Here is a 7,689-nt window from a genome sequence, read left to right on the forward strand (position 1 = left end):
TGTGGCTTCTGGGAGACGAAGGGAGGTGGCAAGGACAGGGGTGGGCTTCAGATGGAGGCTTTTTGGCAGTGGACCGGCCAGGACCCTACCTGGAGTCTTAGGGTTAAAAGCGTGAATTGGCTTGGGGCAGCCATGGGAGCAGACCCCAGGCCCTGACCTGAATGGGAGGTGGTAACAGATGGCTATTTCTCCAGTCTACTTTGTCTCCATCTATAAGGCTACTACAAAAGCCTTCTTGTGGAGTCCCTAAGCAGCGCTTACAAATTGGCCCCTGGGGACATTTTGACCCCCGAGGAAGGGGGAGGAAAAACCATAAAAGGTCATCCAAGGAGGGAGCTTTAAGAAACAGAAGGAACGGGAGAGCAGGACAAGGGACCCCGTGGGACAGCTCTCTGACTGAGGAGCAGTCCGCCAGCGGCCACCTGGGACAGCTCTCTGACTGAGGAGCAGTCCGCCAGCGGCCACCGAGCTGGTTTCCACGGAGAATGACCCTCTGGGAATGAGAGAGCTGCCCAGTGGGTTTCAGGAGCCGTAACTCAGTGGTTCTCAACCTTCCTCATGCCGTGACCCTTTCATCCAGTTCCTCATGGGTGATGACCCCCCCACCATAGAAGTATTTTCACAGCTACTTCATCATTGTCATTTTGCTACTGCCATGAATCGAATCGGGAGACCCTGTGAAAGGGTCATTCTACCTGCAAAGGGGTCACGACCCACAGGTTAAGAACCGCTGCTCTAACTCTTGGGGAGCCTTGGTGGTGGTGTGATTATACTTTAGGCTGCTGATAAAAGGTCAGGGGTTTAAAACCACTCTGCAGGAGAAAGATGGAGTTTTCTATACCTGTAAAGTGTCCTCGGGAATTCATAGGAACACTTCTACTCTGTCTTTTTTTTTTTTGGCAGAACTAATTCTTTTAATTAATCAACATTTTATCGGGTGCACTTACAGATCTTATAACAATCCATACATCAATTGTATCAAACACGTTTGCATATATGTTGCCATCATTTTCTTTCTACTTGAGCCCTTGGTATAGGGTCTCTATGAGTCAGCATCGACAGAAAGGCAGTTGAATTTTATTTTCCAGGGTCTTTTTGAGTTTGAATTCTTTACCGGAGCAGGCAGCCACATCTTTTTCCTGGGGAGCAGCTTGTGGGTTTGAACCACTGACCTCAAGGTTGGAAGCTCCACGGCAGAATCCACCTAGGCTCCTTGATTGAGAGACAGGTACATGAATAAGGAAAGCCTTCCGGGCCACCCTCCTCCCCGTCAGGACAGAGGTCCCTCTATGCCCCGAAATCGAGGAAAAAGCATCAATGGGTTTTGCTTTACTGGTCATGTGATCCTGAGCAAGTTATTGAACCCGTGTGCGCGCTGCAGTTTCCTTGCCTGTAAAATGGGTGGAGAGAAAGTGCCGGCTTCCGCCTAAGCTAGATGAGGGCGAAAGACGAGAGTTACAGTTCCACAAACGCACAGGGGTTCTACTCTGTCCTATGGGGTTACACTGCGTGGGATCGGACCCAAGACAGGAAGGCTTTCATGCAGGGTGAGCTGTGAGAAGCGTCCAGCACGGGTCCCTGTGACACCCAGTAGTTTGGGGCTCTTAACTGCAAGAGGGCTCGTGATTGGTGGGTGACAGAGGCTGGGTCCCTGGGGGGAGGAGGGGCGGCGGGCCCAGGAATGGAGAGTGGGCCTGGCTCAAGAGACCGGGGCCACTCTCAGAATGGCTCTGTACACAGGGAACTGTGCCTGACGTCGCAATCAACACAAGTTTTCCCAGGGCGCCAGGGCGCCGGAGGACCGCGCCGTTTCCAAGGTTCTCCGCCCCTGCTTGCCCTCCGGGGCTCCCGCCGCCCTGGGCTCGCACGCACCCCGAGGAGTCTTCCGAGCCTTAGGGAAAGGAGGCCGCCGGGGGACCTGGCTTAGGATGCGCCACCGTTTCAGTACAGCAGAGGCTCGGAATCTTTCTGTGCCTTAGACCCGCCAGGGTCCCCGCCCCCTCGCCCCCGAGAGTCTGGGGAACCGGTCCAGCGGCGGCCTGGGAGACGGAGGAGGGCCGGAGGCTGGCCAGGGCTGGCTATGCCCTCCCTCCGCCCGCAGGACATGGCTTGACATCACGCGGTGGGGGGAAGGGATGTCTGCGTCCGCCGGTTTCCCAATCACTTTTCCAAACAAAGCCTCCAGCAGGAAGAGGTCTGTCGGGGTGCCTGCTAGCCAACTCGCCCCCGCCCCCCTCTGTAGAAGCGAGCCGCGGCCGAGCCATCGCCCCACAGCAGCACCCGGAGGGAAGGGTTAACAGGAAGCGCCTGGGCGTCCCCCCAGCCACAGAAGCGCCATTGTTCTCCAGCCCCCCTCCCTCCCCCTCGCCCCGGACCCTCCGGGGAGACCCTTCAAAGGGGCCCGGCCGCGCTCCGCAGGCTGCAGGCCAGCCTGTCGGGAAAGCGAGCGGGGGGAAAGGAAACGCGCCGCGCCGGGGGAGGCACGGTTGCTGCCCCCGCTTCGGCTCTCGGGGGGTTTCCGAGGCAGCGGGGTGGGTAGCCCTCCTGCCCGCAGCCCCCATCTGGAAGCCAGAAGGGCTTTGATCTCCGGCCGCCTCTTCCTGCCCGCACCCCGCTAGCGCACGCGCACACACCCCCACCCACGCACCCCTGGGTCAGAAAGTTTCACACCCCACCCTGCTGCGTCCGCCTCGACCGCCGGCTTTTTCTGATTAGCCGGCTCGGCCGGGGGGCCCTGGCGGCCAGGATTGGGGACGGGAGTGGGGGCCGAGGGTTGTGGGTAATTCTCGGGGAGCCCCTGGGGGCGGGCAGGGCCAGGGCGAGCAGCTGGCTACCAGATGTGGGTGGACAGGCTGAGGAGGAAATTAATTGGTACCAGTTGGGTGGCGGGCGGGGAAGATGGGACCCCAGGGAGCCCGACGAGCCACCTCGGTGCGGGACGGCTGGGCGGGCAGTGGCTGCGGAGGGGATTACGAAACAGCCAAAAATGCACGAGGCGGGAGGCGCTGATCCCAGGCCACGTGGGCCTGGAGGCTGGAAGGGCAGCGGTAGGGCTGGGGCACAGGAGCTGGGTGGGTACAGCCTCCGGTCTGGGTTCAGCTCAGCCCTCCTGGAAACGAGTTCGCGGAGACCTCAGGTTTCCCTGGGGAGTCCCTGGGTGGTCAACGGTTAGACGCCCAGGGCACGGTGGGCAGGCTCAACCTACCCGGAAGTGCCTTGGAAGAAAGGCCATGCCCATGTTTCTGAAAGGTTACAGCCGTGGAAAGCAATCCCACGAGAGAGCGCAGCTCCACGCTGCTCGCCAGGGGTCGCCGTGAGTTGGAGCTGGGCTCTACCGCAACTAATGGGAACCCCTACCCACGCCAAAAAGAAAACCCGCAACACAGTGGGTGGGATAACACCCAATCCCCTCTTTAGCGCTCCCTGGACGCAGATGTGCGGGGATCTGCGCTTCCCTGGACCCATGGGTAGAGCATGTGTCTCTGGGGACAACACTAGCGAGATCCGGGTTTCCCCGACCCTCAGGACTTAAGCTACACGCAAGCCCAAAGACCAGGGAGAGCGTCCACCGCCCCGCTGCCCTGCCTGCAAGCCCCACCCACGCCAAGGTGGTGCGAGGACTGGGAGGGGCGGGGCCACGCGCCGAGGGGCGGGGCGGAACCCGGAAGGGACCGGTTTGGGCCCTGGGAGGCCACGGCCTGGGAGGATCCAGACAGTTTTTGGAGTCCCGAAGGGCTGCGCGTCGGGGCGGGGCCGGGGACAAGGCGTAGCCCTGGCCTGTCGCCTGTTTACCTCGGAGCACCGGGTCTGGGACTCGAATTTCCCAGCGGCGACCCAGCTCCTCCCAGGCCGGTTTGCAACTAGGCCACGGCCTCCGGGCGTCCCCCTCGGGCGAACCGGCCTCGCCCAGGTTCCTGGAACCGGCGAAGCCCGTCTGGGCAGCGTGACTAGTCCTGGCCACGGCCGGGCCTATTTCACAGTTGGGCGGGGGCTGAACTGGGGCGCCCATCCCTTGGATCGTGCCCAGCGGTGCGGGGAAGAAGGACCGTGAGACTGGGGCCACAATTCAATCTTTCGCTTTCTTGCTGCCCTGCAGGGTGAGCCTCAGTTTCCCGCTCTAACAAGTGAACGTTAAGAGAATCTACTGCGCGGGACAGTTGCAAAGTCATCATTCACAAACCATTTGATGCGCACCTGCTCTGCTTGCCCCCTGACCCCTGGGGAGACAAAGCTAGAATCAACAAATAGCCATTGTAAATACTGGGTGGGAGCGTTCTTGATCCGAATGCCAAATATATATAAGGGTTTGGGACAAAGATGAACCCCGGTGGGTTAGTAGTTGGAAAGTTGCGGCTTTCTACTCCCCTAAAGGTTAGCAGTCTCAGGTACCCACAGAGGTGGCTCGGCTCTGCCCACAAGGCAGGGTCACTGTGAGTCGGCATTGACCCAATGGCAGTGAGTTAGGGTTTGGGGTTGGGATCAAGATGGGTGGGGATGCTTAGGGATGATTCCCTGAGGATCTGGGCTGGATTGGGTTAACCTGGTGAGCAAGGCAGGGGAAGAGGCTCAGACTGGGAAGATGGTTGCAAACGAGGAACAAAAAGCAGGTGTTGCGACAGAGCTTTTCCCTGGTTTCATAGCCAATTGTTCCTAACCCTGGGACCGTGGGCAAAGTGACTCAATGCTCCTTAAATAACATTGACCGAATCCTACCATCTCTCCTGGTTTGTTGTTGTTGTTGTTTTCAGCCTTTCTAAACCAAATCAGTGCCCCTTTGGTAATGATGAATGTTTTAATTAAGTGCTGTAGGGTCGGTTCTAACTCAGGGGTCCTAGGAACAACAGGGTGAAGGCCTGCTCTGTTCTGGAGGTCCTCACGATCCAAGCTAGGGCTCTGGACCCAAGGTGTCAATCCTCCTCATTGAGGGTCTTCCTCTTTTTCGATGTACCCATCAGGATCTCATTTGACTTGGATCCACAAATCAATGCCTATGGCAACAGTCATCTTTTCTGCCGTCCACAGAAGAATAGGGAGACAATAAGCAAGGAAGGCCGAAGGAGATCTGATGCCTGACACTGAATATGCCACGGTCAAATGTATCTGTTGGAAGACCAGCCAGAGTGAGCTCCCTAGAAGTGAGGATGGAGAGCCTCTCTCACTTCTGGGCATGTCACCAATCCCTAGAACAGGACACCATGCTAGGTAAAGTAGATCAGTAACAGAGAGAGAGACCCTTGACAAGATGGATTGTCACAGTGGCGGCAACAATGGGCGCCAGCATAGGCCTGGTGGGGAGGATGGGGGAGCAGACGGGGCAGTGCTTGTCCAAAGGGTTGCTATGCCTGGAAGCCAACTGGATGTCATGTAACCACTACCCCCCCCCTCCTGTGGAGCCCTGGTGCGCATGCCTGTACTCCTGCTCCAACACCCGACACCCTTTTATTTAACTTTATGATCATACCAAATTCATTGTTTTTTTTTTCTTTTACTTACCATACCTCCCTTGCACTCACTGATGACAACAGGTCTCTGTTGGGCATGTTTTATGGTACCAAAAGAGACACTAAGTCTTAAATAGGCCTTCAAGAGAGCATTTGTTAAGGCATAAAACAGGACAAAACCAGGACACATCATCCGGATGAAGGAGACTGATAACGGGAGGTCATAACCAATAGGAGATCATGGTATCTAAGCATTTACTGAGATTCACGGACTAAAAAGGACATGGGAGGGCAAAGGAAACTCACAAAAGTATGGACTACATGTGCAGGAGCAAAACCGTGAGTGAGACATACACATTGTTAGGCAGAGAACTGTTTTAGAGTACAAAACCAAAACGCAAATTCACTGTCATCCGTTCGATTCTGACTTGGAGCCATCCTATAGCACAGGATAGAACTTACCCTGTGGGTTTCTAAGACCCACTTCTTTATGGAAGTGGGAAACCTTGTCTTTCTCCCCACCGTGGGGCTGGTGATTTCAGACTGCCCACCTTGAGGTAAATAGCCCAATGTGTAACTCACTAAGCCACCAGGGCTCCAAACAGAAGGAATTCAGAGGAGGCTTAAGACACATGGGTATTCTGCAAATGGATTTTGGGCTTTCACTGCTAATTGCTCAGCCTTTTACAAACCTGGTGCTCAGCATTTATGCTCTCATTTTAGTCTCTTTCTATGCTCCAAGGAGCAAGATCTGAGGCTGCCTTGGCCCACAAGCTTCTCAAATATGCAAAAGCATTAAGTTTAACTTTATCAATGAGCTGTCACAATGTGTCACATTGTGTCACAATGTGCAAACACATTGCAGACTCTACTGCAATGGGTTTGGTTTCAGCAATCCCCCGTGGTAACAAAGAAACCTAGCTCTGTCTCACACCAGCTGTTTCAGCAGGAGTTTCAGGCACTGTTTTCACAGGAATTAAAAAAACAACTCTTGCTTCTAAATATGGTGAGTGGGTTAAATGAAAGGGAAATGTTAGATACATAATAGTGTTCTTGATTCCAACTGTTTTAGGGTAAAAAGAGACCCCCAAATCGCAAATATAATTTAAGGGTAAGGTGACCAGATTTTAACATTGGTAAAGCGGGACACCATTGATAAAACTCATTTTCTGACAAAATAGCCACATGGCAGCCAAAAACCATATACACTAGCTTGTTGTGCATTCTTTCCAAAAATTGGGACTTTTTAAAAATGCCACGGGATGCAGGAAAAACTGTTAAAAATCGGGAATGTCCCGACAAAAGCAGGACATCTGGTCACCTTATTTAAGGAGCATTTATGAGGAGGTACCCCCCACCCAAAAAATGGAATTGCCCTGAGCAGAGCGGAGCTTTTGTAGTATTTTTCCTGCTTGGTAAGCATTGAGCAACTTGCTCTGAGTTAATGCACCCAGTGGCACCTCCTGGGAAGGTTCTCTCTGGTCACAGTTAATTTTTTTTGTAAAAGCAGTTTCACGCCTCGTTTTTTTTTTTGTGATGGCTAATTTAAGAGAACGGTGTGCGACAGTGAAATTTTGTTTCCTGCTCAGGAAAGTACCACAGCAACTGTTGTGATGCTGAATACAGCATACAAGGACAACACTATGGGAAAAACTCAAGTGTTTGCGTGGTTTCATGTTTCAGAAAAGGTGAAATGTCAATGAGCGACAACACCTCCTTCTGGACATCTGTTAACTTCCTGTTCCATCAGGTCAGACTGTTAATCAAGCTTTCTATCTAGAGGTTCTGAAAAGATTGTGTAACAGTGTGCGACAAAAAAGGCTTGATTTGTAGCAGAGGGGGGACTGTGTTTGCCATCACAACAAAGCACCTGCTTATGCAGCCATCTCAGTGCGCCAGTTTTTGGCAAAAAACAGCATGCCTCTCTTGCCCCATGCACCTGACTTGCCTGACCTCACTGCAGGCAACTTCTTTTTGTTTCAGAGACATGAAAGGACGGCAAGTTGATGACATGGAAGAGGGAAAGAAAAAGGAGGGAAGTGCTATCAGCCATCTGAACAGACAAGTTTGAAAGATGTTTCCAAGAACAGAATCACAGATTTGACAAATGCATTAAGTGTAATGGAGAGTACTTTTGATAACGTTGTAAAAAAAAATTTAATACATAGCTTTGAAAATAAATTCCTGCACTGGAGATCCCCTTGCAGAGGGGTCTCGGGGAGGAGATGAGCCAGTCAGGGTGCGATGA

The sequence above is a fragment of the Echinops telfairi genome, unplaced genomic scaffold, assembly GCF_000313985.2.
Source record: "Echinops telfairi isolate 266 unplaced genomic scaffold, ASM31398v2 ScPeMD7_30;HRSCAF=105, whole genome shotgun sequence".
Classification (NCBI taxonomy): Eukaryota; Metazoa; Chordata; class Mammalia; order Afrosoricida; family Tenrecidae; genus Echinops; species Echinops telfairi.